The sequence below is a fragment of the Lacerta agilis genome, chromosome 2 (assembly GCF_009819535.1).
Source record: "Lacerta agilis isolate rLacAgi1 chromosome 2, rLacAgi1.pri, whole genome shotgun sequence".
Classification (NCBI taxonomy): Eukaryota; Metazoa; Chordata; class Lepidosauria; order Squamata; family Lacertidae; genus Lacerta; species Lacerta agilis.
Window position 1 is genome coordinate 63,869,916 of NC_046313.1, and position 14,298 is coordinate 63,884,213.

At 42.0% G+C, this 14,298-nt stretch overlaps 1 protein-coding gene across 6 annotated transcripts in view; it reads right to left on the minus strand.

Annotated features, from left to right (window-relative positions):
* EBF1 (EBF transcription factor 1) overlaps window positions 1-14,298 on the minus strand; it is a 384,086-nt gene that overhangs the window by 330,734 nt on the left and 39,054 nt on the right. The window lies entirely within an intron of this gene.

Genomic DNA, 14,298 nt, shown 5'->3' on the forward strand with positions numbered 1-14,298 from the left:
GGTTTTTTTTTTAAAAAAAAAAAAAAATACATTAAGGCTTTTCAAATTAGTTGTGCAAAGCTGAGCAATCCATCATTTTGCTGCTACAAGTTTTCTTGTGAAAGACACACAGAAGGTCTCTTTTTAAAATATCCTTTCTCCTATAAATCTTCACTTTAAAAAACAATAATTAATTTAGCTTTAAACACTTTCTCACACGCGAATTCAAGAACCCATCCTTTTTTGTTTCAAGCACAACGCTAGACTTGCATATCAAATTTAAAATGTAAATAGGAAACTCCTCTCTTTTCCTAAAGGGGACATTTTACATACATTCAGTGGCCAAACAAACAGATTTGAATCCTCATACCTAAATCTAAATATGAACATACCTTACATTATTATTTTTAAATAAAGAAAAAACAATGAAGGTTTCTGCTTTACATAACTTCTGACTGAAGATATGGCCCACATTTTAAATTAAATTTGGCACCAGCATTGATTAATAAAATGTGACGAACACCTAGTTTGTCTAATTCAGAAAGACTGGGAGACTGTGTCCCCAATAGATCACATTTGTATTTTGCCTAAGTGGGTTTAAAAAAAAAGAAAAACCAGAGAGATACCTTTCCATGCATGGTATTAACCTGTTTCAGCAGCTTTTCTTTTATCTGCACATTGCATGACAGGTACAGCATTCATACTGTATGTTCCATTTTAATGTCTACATTGCCGGGGAAGGAAGGGAGGGGGAAGAGAAGGAAAACACCTCCTGGTGGAAAAGCTTCTTTATAACAACGAAATCTAGATAGCGGTTGGTCTTGAATTAAAGTCTGGCAGGAGCAACATTAATGATGCACATTAATTAGATTGACAGAATGGTTCCTGGCATTGTATTCTGAAGTGCGGTAAACCAAACACTGCCTATTTAGGGTTTTAGTTAATGACAAACCTGAGCTTTGGTTTTTGTGTGCAAAGTGGCTTCCCCCACCCCTCTTCCACGCCCTAAATGATAGCTATGAGAACCCAGCTGGTTCTCATTTTGAACCAGCCAGTTTCCCCTATTGCCAAGTGCTAAAAAGAAAAATAAGACGGGCAATTCACAACTACATGCCCTTCGGAGGCAGGAATTTGACTGTGGATATAAATGAAGTCATTCCTGAAACTTTCAAAGAATGAGGGTACGAGAGGTGGGGTGAGCAGCAGCAGTTGAAAGATGACAGTGAAACTTTTTTTCCCCCTTTAAGCATTAAACATTCAAATGTTTGAGAAACACACACACAAATCTCTGCTGGTTCTATATAGCATTCATTTCTCCCTGAACTCTTTTCACCTTTACTCTAATGGGTATAACATTTGCAAAGCAGAAACTGTGGGTTGCAGCTAGTAGGAAGATTATAGCGAAGGCTATGGGCTGGCTGAACCTAAATTGGGCAGCGAATCTTTAGGGAAACAGCACTCTGATAGATTAAGCAGGGAAGCCCTAACGGGTGGACTTGAAGGAAGACAACTCTGTAAAGTCAGTGCCTGTGTGCCTCTGTGCGTATGTTTTCTAAGCTGCACTTCAAAGACTATAGAGAACGACAACAAGCAAGAGCTGAAATCATTTCCTTATTACTGATCACTTCAGAACCATGCATTCTCCTAGAAAAATATTAATGGGTCTTTATACTGCATCCCTAACTGATGAAAAGGTGAGTATTGTTACACATCTGTGGTAACAGAGTTTGGGGGTGCAAGGCACCCCTAACTGCTAGAGTTAATGAATGTTAAAAATTAATTAAGGGATAGAATTTAGCTGATATCTGGAGTATGAAAGGAGGGCAGACCAAGGCCTCACCTGGGATAGATATCGCTAAGAATGACAGAAGGGGCTGGGCCCTGCCAGGGCCCGTGCATCTCCTTCTCAAAGCTCGGCAAGGACGGGGGCAAAAAATTGGCCTAGCTCAGGGTGCCATTGTATCGAAATCTGCCCCAGCCTCCCCTGTGAGGAGACTTAAGTTCCCATCAAGGAGGTGCAGATACACCAGAGGACAAGCCTCCTGCACCTGTCATAGTGATGTAGAAGACAGAAGTCATGAGGGAATTTCATGCAAGCTGCATGCAAGTTACAGCTGCTGAAATTCTCACTGCTACACATCACAATTAAAGGCGCAGGAGTGCTGTCGTCTTTTGCATCTGATTGCCTGGATTTAATTTGCCCAAAGCCACACAATGAAGGGGAGGGGGTATTTGAACCTGGGTCTCTCACTCTGAAGGGTAGGCCAGCACTCTCTAGCCAGAGCGCCAAACTGGATCCCCAGGGCAGAATTCAGCCACGTAGTATGTGAAGTCTCCCTTGCAGACCTTTAGGGGCAAATAAGTTGCTTCAGTTTATTTTCATGTTCTGTTCTGGTACATAGAATCATAGAAAAGAATTATAGAGTTGGAAAGCACCCTGAAGGCCATCTAGTTCAGCACCTTGGAATCCAGGTGTGGCCCATATGCGGATCAAACTTGTGACCTTGGCGTTATCAGCACCATGCTCTAACCAACTGAGATGAATGCCAGGGTTTCTAGTGGCTTCTCCCTCCCTCCCCCTAACTGCCACCAAAGAGGCATTTGAAGGACCACCTTGCTCCAAGGGGGAGGGAGAGAAGAAGAAGCTTTTTCTAACAAACAAGTGGTGTTTTCCAGTCTATTGTAACAAAAAAACAACAACAACCCCACACCATTGTTTATTGTTGCAATTGTATTATGCAAACCATTTTATGAGTTCTACCTAAAAAGCAATATATAAATATTGTATATACCGGTAAGTAAATACTTAGCAATGGGTTTTTTTAATGTCCAGGCAAGAACCTTGGTTCTAATAGTTTTCCATTTTTTACTGGATGCTTGTGAAATTATTACAGATACAATGGACTGTATTTTTTTATTTTCCCATAAATGTTCCCCCTAGACCTTCTATGTTTCCGTGATGACTTTGGCCTGTCCCCAGCCATCACAGTGGGTCTGCCTAAACAAGAGCATCTTCAATGGAAAGCTGAGTAATACAAGGCAGGAAAGAAGAGAGTAAAAGAAACTACTGTAGCAACCGGAAATCATGGAGTTAAATGTTGTCTCCAGTTATTATGGGTTGGAGGTAAGACTCCACCCCCTTAGCTTGTTCTTGTTACATTCATTTTCCTGTGTAGCGCCTTAGCCTGCTCATCAATAAACAGCCTTTCACTCTGGGTCTACGAAGTGAGTAACTTTGCCATATATTAACTGCTATATCACATCAAAATAAAAAATGACCAGGCAGCACAATCAAGAGATTTGAATTTCAGAACCATGAACAACATTTTTAAAAAAGAAAAAAGAAAACAAGCCAAGTTATCAGTGCCTGGGGTTTTCAAATAATACCTTGTTGGTGTAACTTTGCTGAGCATACGATCATAAAACTAAAGTTGGAGGGGATCTCCAGGGTAATCTAGTCCACCACCACCCGATTTGTAAGTATTTCAGCTAGGTCATACTGTATATGACAGATGGCCATCTCCACCACCTCTCATGGGAATCTATTCCACTGTCAAATAGCTCTTACTTTTAAGTAAAACAGCAGTTTTGAAGCCAAGGAATAGATGGCATTATGTATACAAGAATCATTAATCCTGGCAACAATATGTTCTGGATTTCTGTTGTAAGGAATATGCTGTACAGGTGTGCATACACAACTGTGCATTAAAAAGGTAAAGGACCCCTGACAGTTAAGTCCAGTCGCGAATGACTCTGGGGTTGCGGCGCTCATCTCGCTTTACTGGCCGAGGGAGCCGGTGTTTGTCCGCAGACCCATATAATGCCAGTCGTCTAACACGTACAGTACATACATGCAGACCTTATTCATTCAGTCACCAAAGTTTGCATATTAACCCATTTATATTTGCCATTCTAGAGTCGGCACAGGAGGGACACGAAGTGCAAGAAAATGTAAAGCATGTGCCATCTCTGAAGGCACTATCTGTCTCTAACAGGAAAAAGAGATCAACTAAATGAGTACTATTCAGGGCTCCTCAATTAACCTGATTAGTTCAGCACAATGCTCCCATGAATGACACCTTATCTTGAAAATGAATGGGAGGGGGAGGGGAGACTTCCTCCCTTGTGGGAGATACAGGAGCTCCCTAAAGCCAGAATAGATGTAGCCTATCAGTGATTAGCTCCCTGTTTCTTCTTCCCTCCTTAAGCAGGCAGGTCACTGAGACTAGAGAAGGCTGCGCCTGATTAGATTTTGTGTCCTAAGGACAGATTGTGCAGGATCTCATCTGCCCAGGTGGCCTCAGAGAAAGCTGGGAAAGGATGCCCTGTGGGCTACGGCAAGACCTTCTTTCAGAGTCAACCAGGCACATGATGGGATTGCCGGGAGCAGGCTCCAATTCATTAACCCCTCAATAACCGAGGAGGCGGCTGCGGCAGCTAACAAAACCTGCCTGGAAGGAAGGGAGGGAGGCAGAACGAGGGGAAGCTTCCCATCCCAGGAAACAATTGGTTTGTTTTTTTCTGAGGCATGGCTCTTTGGAACTTGTCTCACTCTTGACAGACTAATGGGAAGGAACTGTGTTGCCACTGGGAAAATGAGGAAAGACACCCTCACACATTTCTCCGAGAGCAATATCTGAGAGACACTTGCTAAGATATGTTATAGTCACTGTAAAACATTGTGTCCACTATAAAATGGAAGTAACTCAAAAGAGTTATATATAGCCTGCATGGGTTTAGCAATAACGAAAGGAGAAAATATAACCCAGTGACTACGGCTGTGACCTTAGATCCCCTTATTATGGTTTGTCTCAGTGAAACTAACAGTTTCTTTCTGCATAAACATACATAGGATCAGGCTGCTTAATATTTAAGGGCTAATTGGATCAAGTGCAACTTAACTTAGGAGTGTTTATCTTTGCAGAACTGTGAAGCTTAAATGTATGGGTATTAGCAATAACACTCTGGTATTAAATGAACCAAAATAATCCTAAGTGTATTAGTAGCACAGCATTGAAATACTCTCAAACCAGACATGTCTAACCCCCCCCCCCCATAGTGTAAAGCAGGTCTCATCTAGCACTGTATGTTTGGGGCTAGGTTTTTTTTCTTTAGCATGGATTGCTCATTTTCCTAATGTCAAAGCTGAACATTTCAAATAACTGTTGCTAGCTACATGACTGTCTTGCTTGCAGACTTAATCTCCTCGGCAGACTTTCCCTGTGTAGCCAACTGGGCAAAAAGCAGAGACATGGAGCTGGGCAGCCTAAGATTCACAGCAAAGCAGAGGCCTGCCTTAGTGGAACTGTGCCAAATAGATGAAGGCAGCTGACATTGCTTGGCCAGGTAAGCACCTTACTGAAGAAGCATTTAGCAGCTCCCATGTATTTTAAGACTGAATACTCATTCAATAATAAGCTCTGATAGTGAAGGGAAGGGCCATAGCTCAGTGGTAGAGCACCCACTTTGCATGCAGAAGGTCCCAGGTTCAATCCTGGGCATATCCAGACACAGCTGAGAGAAAACCTGGACAGCCACTGACTCGCTATAAGGCAGCTTCATATGAATGAGTGTAGAGTGTAGAGAAGAAAGTCGGAGGCTTCTGTTTTCCCAGTGAGTAGCTGAACATGTTTTGGGAAGAGCAGAATGCTGTTCTCGTGAGCCCTGCATCTGAATGATTTCATGAGATCTTTTTAAGTGGTCAAAGTCTGCAGAGTATATGTGTGTAGAATAGGAACACACCAGAAGGTCCTGCTCTGACATATGAACCTTCAGCTAGATTCTGTTTACAGTGCTTACGCTTATGATTTTTGGCTCCAATTTTTTGTGTACTCTTTGATGTGCTTCATTTTTTGTTTGTGACTTTTGTTATGTTTGCAATTATATAAATCTTGTCATGCAGTATACACGCCTAGACCCAACCACACAACTTGGAAAACTGCAGAAAGCAGAGCCCCTGATTAGAAACCAACTGACAGCAAGAAACCATACAATCTAACGGACACACATTGCCACCCTGCCACCCTGCTCTTTGCCCCCAAACACTTTGCAGATCTATGAATGGGTCATGTGGAGTGATGGGTCTCCATCTGTGAAGATGAAATTAGCCACATAGATCTTGGTGGGACAGTGACTAAAAGCATTTTAGAACTGGATCAAGCCATTAGATTGCATGCTGACCATATCAGGTACATTAATTATACTTCCTTATGACCTTACTGTTTACATACCCCAGCCTCTGAACCTCCAACCATGCCTCCATATATCTATGACTCAGGATAACACGGTATGCATTTGATGAAGTGGACTGTCTTCACTGAAAACTTAGGCCATAATAAATGTGTTAGCTTTTAAGTTGCCACAAGACTCTTTGTTGTTCCTGCTGCAAAAGGCACACCTCTGGAAATACCTCTTTCTGCCATTCCATATATCCCAGTTTGATCAGGATAAGGTTGCCAACTTGCTTTCTGGCAAAGTTCTTGAGCCTTTAACATCATCATAATAGGATGAAATTGGCATGAAAGACTTCCCTTATTGCTGAATGTCCAAGCCATTAAAATGTTTTACCTGTTGTTTCCTGCCTAATGTATAACTGTTAAAGGCACAAGAACCTGTAGGGTAGGGAGATGTTGGCAATCTCAACTCAGACCAAAGCACTGGCTACTGTGTGAAATGGAAATAGACAGCTATTTGCTCCTCTTTCTCCCACCTCCCTTCCTATACAAACACACACATACACACAATAATGCTCCATTAATTGAGGAGCCACAGAACACAGTCATTCATTCATTCCCTGGCATCAAACCCTAAGCAACTTCATTGATAAACAAGCAAAGTCTATGGAGTTACTCTGGAGTTCTCAGTCTGGAAGGGTATATCGAAAGAGGGTGTCACAAACAGGGGTCAGGGGTCATGACCTTTATACCCTTCAATTTGCTTCAGCTGGGAGGAGGGGGTCGCAGCTAGATAGGACAGGACACAATTGAGAGTCAGTATGCTAGATAACAAGGGGTGCAAAATCAGCTTAGGAAACCAACTGTTGGGATGCTGGAGACACAAATGTTAAGGGATATGTCTATATTTGGGGCAAAAGGTGAGTTGCATGAGAACACATCTCCAAGAGACTTCTACACATGCAAAAAAACCGTGAGTTTTTGTATTCTGCCCTAACCAAAACAGACAAGATCAATAAAATAAAATTCTTGATTCTTACTAAGGAAGACCATATTAAGGCTAGAAAGGGACATGAAAGCCGAACATCTCTTGATATAAAACTCTGTCCTTATAACACTGCAAAGGTGGAAGGAATATCTGTTCTGAGCATGAACATTTGTAAACACGTGCCTGAGCCCTAAGCATAGATCCTAAAGATCTGAAGTAGACTATACCGGGGAAACACTGGAAGAAATCCTTGTATGACACTGAAATTTGCTAATCCACTTCTTGGAAAGAACTCTGCAGCGATTATATAAAACATTTATTCCTTGCTCTTGTCACTCTTCTACCAAATTTGAGCTAGGTAAAATGTTCTTTAACATCCACTTAGAGAAACTTAACATCTGGGATGTCAGCCAATGGATATGCTGTTAGACAGATGCCAAAAAATCTAACTGAAAGGTTAATTTCATAGAGATCACAGAGGCAGATAGAACTTTGACTCAGGAGTTAGGCCTGTTTGAAACTGAACGACAATCGACATTTTGAATACAGATGGTTACTTCAAAATCATTAAAGTTTTTAACTGTAATCTGATGAGAGAGAGAGAGAGAGAGAGAGAGAGAGAGAGAGAGAGAGAGAGAGAGAGAAGGAAATCCAGATATCATCATGATTTGACAGGCTTTGCAACCTTCATAACCAATTACAGTAGGGAATTTAGTCTGTGCTAATAGTTTTGGTTTTTTTTTTTCTTTTCCCTGTAACAGCTTCTGACAGCAAAGAATCAGTCCGAAAATGTTTGGGGGAAGTGTTCCTTCCTCTTGGCCCCATAGGAAGATTATTAGGTGAGATCAAATAAGGCTTGACTCTGTTGAACACGAACATGACAGTATTTGGAGAGAAGTATTTAGCCCCTTTGTGTAGAACAAAATATTTTGTGAACATCTGAAAATGTACGTTCAGACCTAATGACAGACAACAAATGTTAATCGTATCAAATAATATATTTGTGTCTCTGATTTAGGGTTGACAGCAGAATCCTATACATATTTAAAGGTAAAGGGACCCCTGACCATTAGGTCCAGTCGTGTCCGACTCTGGGGTTGCGGTGCTCATCTCGCATTACTAGCCGAGGGAGCTGGCGTACAGCTTCTGGGTCATGTGGCCAGCATGACTAAGCTGCTTCTGGCGAACCAGAGCAGTGCACGAAAACGCCATTTACCTTCCCGCCAGAGCAGTACCTATTTATCTACTTGCACTTTGACATGCTTTCGAACTGCTAGGTGGGCAGGAGCAGGGACCGAGCAACAAGAGTTCACCCCCGTCACGGGGATTCGAACCGCCGACCTTCTGATCAGCAAGCCCTAGGCTCTGTGATTTAACTTGGAAGTAAATTCTCCTTTGTTCTGTGGAGTTTGCTGCCTAGCAAGTGTTCACATAGCCACTTACACCACACCCAGTTGGCTACATTCCCGTTAGCCATTATCCATAGTGGCGTGTTTCTTGTTTGAGGCATTTTTCCCTCCAACCAGCATCTATCAGACTAGAAATTTGGGCACAGAGTAAGTGGTAATGTGAAATTTGTGCGTGCAGCTGACAACTTCATGAATTGGAGTGGGGGTTGTGGGAGCAAGGAAACCAAAAAGGTCATGTGTATAGGTGAAGACACCTCCCCCCCCCTCTCACACACACATGCCCCTTCATAGGGGCAACACCATGCAAATTCAGGGAAGCAGAAATGATCCTGTTGCATTTTAAGCCACTAATATGAACATACCCTATCAGTCCCAGCAGCACAGGGTTAGATCCTGGCTTAGCCATGCTTAATGTAGACCCACTGAAATCAATGGGACAAAAGTAAGTCAAAACTTAAATTCCATAGGTTTCAGTGGGTCTACTGTAAGTATCACAAAGTCTGAATTCAACACATTGTTTTATGTCCAAAGATGGTTAATATTGTTTTTTCCCCCTTAACCTTGGAACTGTTTAATATATATTTTTCTATATTTTTATAGAGATATAAAACATGAGGCTGAGGTCAGCATTATGCTATTACCAATTCTAGGGGGGGGCAGGGAAAGCCCCATTGAGTAAGCAGAAGCCCTTATGCAAGGCTTCCGCTGATGGGGTTTGTTAGCTGAAGCCTGCCCATGAGGTTTGTTTTATTCTTAATTTATCTCTGATGAGTAGTTCAGTGGATAGAGAATTAAATGTGGATATGAGTTCAGGTCTCATTTCTCCAAAGAATGCATTGCAGGCCTGGGACAAGTTGCTGTACCTTAGCCTGGGAATAATAATAGTAACATACCATGAAGAATACATTAAAGACTAGCAAAAGGTTCTTTGACATGTCTTTATTAATGATTTTATATAATTGTTGCAAGCCACTTCAAACACATCTTTTGGGAAAATGGCATATAAATGGCTTAAGTAAATAAATAATCATACTTGTGTTTTCTGTCAAGTAGGAAAGGTATCATCTGTTTAAAGTTCTGTTTAATATTCTAACCAATCTATTAATTTACATGCTGCCTGAAAATATAATTTCAGGGTGACTTTAGCAACTAAAATCCACCTTGCATTTGTGTCGGCCAGACCCCGGGAAATGTGTCAAAACTGACACGAAAGGGAGCAACGCGCTAATCTATAGCTTCTTCTGTCTCCTGTCTTCCCCTTTACTGGTCTCAGCCTGCATTTCCCCCCAGCACAGGAAGAGTTAAAGAAAACAATAAAAGAACAAGTGAGTGTACAGGATAGGATTTACTGGCATTTACTTTTAATCTATGGTCCTTTGCTCTGTGGCTTATCAGCCCTATGTCAGTCCTTTTTCCTCCTTTATATTTCATGAGCAGCCCCCCATGCTGCTACTGAGAGACAGAGCCCAAGTGTCTGTAAGCTTTTTGTCAGGTAAAAAAAGAAGAAAAAGGCAAGGAACAAGAGGGGAAAAGCAAAGCTAAGAGGCATCTATTAGATGTCACTAGGCTTTTGTATTCATGTCAATGATTCGGGATTAGAGTATTTGAAATAATCTTATTGAGAGGAATCAAAAGCCCCACAGAGCGGGTGGCTGCACCCATAGCATATGGCAGGGCAGAAGACAATCTCTTATTAAAGGCGTGTTAGCCAACACTGGTTCCGTACAGATATATACAAAACTATTGTGTCTCCAAGAGTTAGCTAAATGATATAGTTGGAAAATGCCACGCTGGAGATGCCTGGTGCTGCTATAATGCAATATAGATTGCTAGAGTGTCAGTTCCAAGTCATAACATGGCTATTCTTTATAACATATTCTCTCCACACACACACACACCACTTCCAAAGTACTTTCCCTTCAGTCCAAAAGTGTATTTAGGAGCAGTGCATTCAGAATGTGAGAATTTGGCTATCCCGAAAAAACGCAACTTTAACAACCTCTAGAATAACTTTGTTGATATTCTAATATAGGGGATTAAAAAAAAGGATACACAAACTAACTGCAGGTAAGTAGCCGTGTTGGTCTGTCATAGTCAAAACAAAATAAAAAATAAAAAAATTCCTTCCAGTAGCACCTTGTTTGTTCTTGCTATGAGCTTTCCATTATATCTTAAAAGAAAAATAAAAGGGGGGGGGGACACATTCTTGTCTGACTAGGAAGTTTTGCCAGATTAAGGCAATTAAAATTCTGTTATAATGAACCCTGTATATCTAAAACCTTTATTTGCACTGGAACAAAGGTTTGTAACCAGAGAAATGGCCTGTGCTAGATTTATCTTCATCTGCCTACACCTTTCCAGGAGCTAAGAACTGAAGACAAAAAAGTACTGTTCACAGCATTTCAACGGCTGCTGTGAAAGTCTATATCTGGGTCACTTTAATAACATCCAGGATATAATTTCAAGGTAATGAAATAACACATTTTAACGACCTACTTCATACCCAGAGCAGATTAACAGCATCAAACATGTCACATTCATTTGGAATATAGATTTTCATATACTAAAGAAGTGTCACAAGTATTTTAAATTGCCACAAATGATAGAGGACATTTTTTTTTAATTGGGGGGGGGGGAAACCACCTTAAAATATTCCCCTTTATAATTTTGGAAGTAAACTTTTCATTCATACTTTAATATACCTGATCACAACTGCCTGTGCACAGTTCCCAAAATGACACAGAGACAACATTGTATAGTGCACCCTGTACTTTTCCAGAACTCTTATGACAGGAAATACGCTAGGATGTTAAAAGAGAAAGAGAAATTTCAGTGCATGCTACGCTCTTGACTACTCCCTACACATGCTGCTTGTTTTCTGAAGCTGTATTAAATGCCTTTCTAAAAATCTGCCACCTTCTGTGTAGGATCTATAGATCACAGTGCAATTTGACCCATCTTATTAGCAGCATGAAATAGATTTTTGCTTTACTGGATTATATGAAAGTATTGATGACCACAGTGCATTCTAGCAGTTATACTCTAGTGCATTTACTGACCACCAGGCAATCACTAAATGGAAGCTGAGAGGTGGAAGAACTGCTTTATGTGGTTTCAGTGCCATCATGTAGTACTTGTGAACTTCACTACCGATTGGTGGTGCAGGTGCTGGATGCTAAAGGGCCAGCACTGCAGCATCTGCATCATATGAAATGGATCCTTTCCTCTCTCTGGTTGCCTCTTGACCTAAGGTGGTTCATAAGTTCATGGACCCTCCCCTTTTCAGCTGAAACTTAATGGCAGCAGCACCAGGGGTTAACATCACTGGTTCACATTGTGCTGAGTTCCACACCCTGCAGCAGAAAATGGCCCAGAGCCTCCTGACCCTGCTGCTCTTCCTCCTTGGTGTTGCTACCTCTTCATCTGCCTTCTCTGAGCATGCAAGCTGTGGTAAGAATAAATAGGTGGAGTAGCATCAGTAGCAAGTGATGGGACAGTGCAGCGGTGCTCACCTGACCTCTCATTGCCCATGTTACTGCTGCTTAGAAGGTAGAGGAGGAGGAGAAGTTTGTGCAGTGCAAACACACCAATGGAGCCAGCTGGTTTGCACCATGCTGACCTCCCTGTCTACCACTTGCATCAGCAACACAATAAGTGGGAGGTAAAGTGAGCACCATCACCCTACCTTGCCACTCACTACTGTGCAGCATTCTGCACACTCCCTCTCTAGGTAGTTGTGCAGATGGAAGAAGGCAAGCAAACATGCGACAGGGAGAGTGACAGAGCAGAGGACCACCGAGCCTAAGAGCCCCTCAAAACCTGGAGGTGGCACTGAGGGAACATTGAGTTGCTCGGTTAAGCTGCTGGTGCCAATGAAGCAATGCTTGTCAAAGAAGATAGTAAAGGGAAGTAAAAGCTTCCTCTATCCACACCTTCCCATCTGAATTTTTGCAATGCAGCTAAGCTCCTCTCTTCTCTAAACACAGCCATTGCAGGTCTAACTTCCACTAGAAAAAAGATACTTTTTTTCTGGCATTGTTTCATTAAAAAAAAAAATCATTTACACCTTTAAAGTTGTGAAGAAATTCTAGGAGTTCATCAGACAGTATCCCAGTGATGGACAAAAGCATGTTCACACACATGTACACATGGTGTACAACATCAGGTGTAAAGGGGCAGTGTGGATCTGGTCCACCACAAGTACTCAGGAAAGGAAACTTCAATTAGCTGTGACTCGCTGGCATAACAGATGTTTGTTGCTGCTTCTTAATTAATGACCTCCGAAGAAGCCGCAAAACTGTTACAGAGAAGTCGGTGTTCTGTACAATGTGGCTCTACAATCAAGGTTGAAAAGTCACCTGTCCTACCATCCTTCAGCAAGAAAAGGCCACTCCACATCACTCTGCAAACAGGCAGACCCCAAATTAATCAAAGCAACCTTATTCTTAATATTGGAACCCTGTGTATTTCCACTGCCTTGGCACATTTTTCCAGTGCAAAAAAGGGATCCCAAAATCAGATTTACTCCACAGCTATGATTCGGAGATTAGATATTTCTGGATTCTCTTCGTTCTGCTCTCCCCCGCAATCCATAAAAAATAGGGGGGGACATACCTACACCCCCCCCCCCAAAAAACTCTCTTTTTAATAATACATGAAATGGAATAAAAGATTCTTAGTTCTGTTGACCCAGGTAATCCTATGGGCCGCCTCTGTCCTCTTTGCCCCTGCACACACTTTGAAGTAGCAGCTAGCATTAAGAAATCAATAGCTATGAATAGGACATTTGAAGTTTTGTGAAGAGAAACAAAAGAAAAGCCCAGTCCTTTAAGGTACTCACCCCTGCAAAGTTGGGTGGGGAGTGCTCAGTGCTTTCTGGGCTACCCTGTCAGAATCAGGCCCTGCCTTTCAGCCAGATGCTTTAAGGGCTGAAAAGAATACAGTACATATTCTCCACAGAACTTGCCCCTGAAATAAAAGCGAAGCTTGTCGCCATCATCTTCAAGCCGCTTTCCAGGAATAAGAAAGGGGCAGCACCACTCATTTGGCATGTGCAACGTGCGGCCCTTCAGATGTTTCCAAGCTCTTTCCCCCTAATAGATTAGGGAAATACCATTGCATCAAATGAGTGATGCCAACCCTCTCACTCCTCTTATACTGAGGCAGTGTGTGCCACGGTGCAAGGAAGACTACGAAGAAAGGCTGGAGGAGAGCCAAGGTGGTGTTGTGTGTTAAGCACTGGACTTGGGTGACTTGTGGAGACCTCAATTCAAGTTCTCACACAGCCACAAAGCTCCTTAGATGACCAATCACTACGGTATTTCTTAACATAGCCTTGCTCACAGGGCCATTGTTTGCTTAAAATAGAGAGGAATGCATACGTTTCGCTACATACTGTACTATGGTGCTTTTCCACATATGGGTTTGTAGGTAACTTGCACGATGAACTGGAGCAATGACCAATAACTCCAAAATGACATGTTCAGGAAGGCGATCGTTATTCCAGTTGCAGCTGTTCCAGATGGAATAGCAGGATCAACATGGGAGCAGAGCTATAGTCACTCTTGAAGGAGGTATTTCCTGTTGGATTTCAGTTTGCTGGCTGCGCAAGGTAGTGTGTCCTTGACTTTTCCAAGCAAAGCTCAGGCCTAAGCCCAACAGAAACATCAGGCACAATCCAAGCAATGTTAAGTGCTTTGGAGTCTCATTAAATTCAATGAGAGAAAGAGAATGAAGCACGTGCTTGATT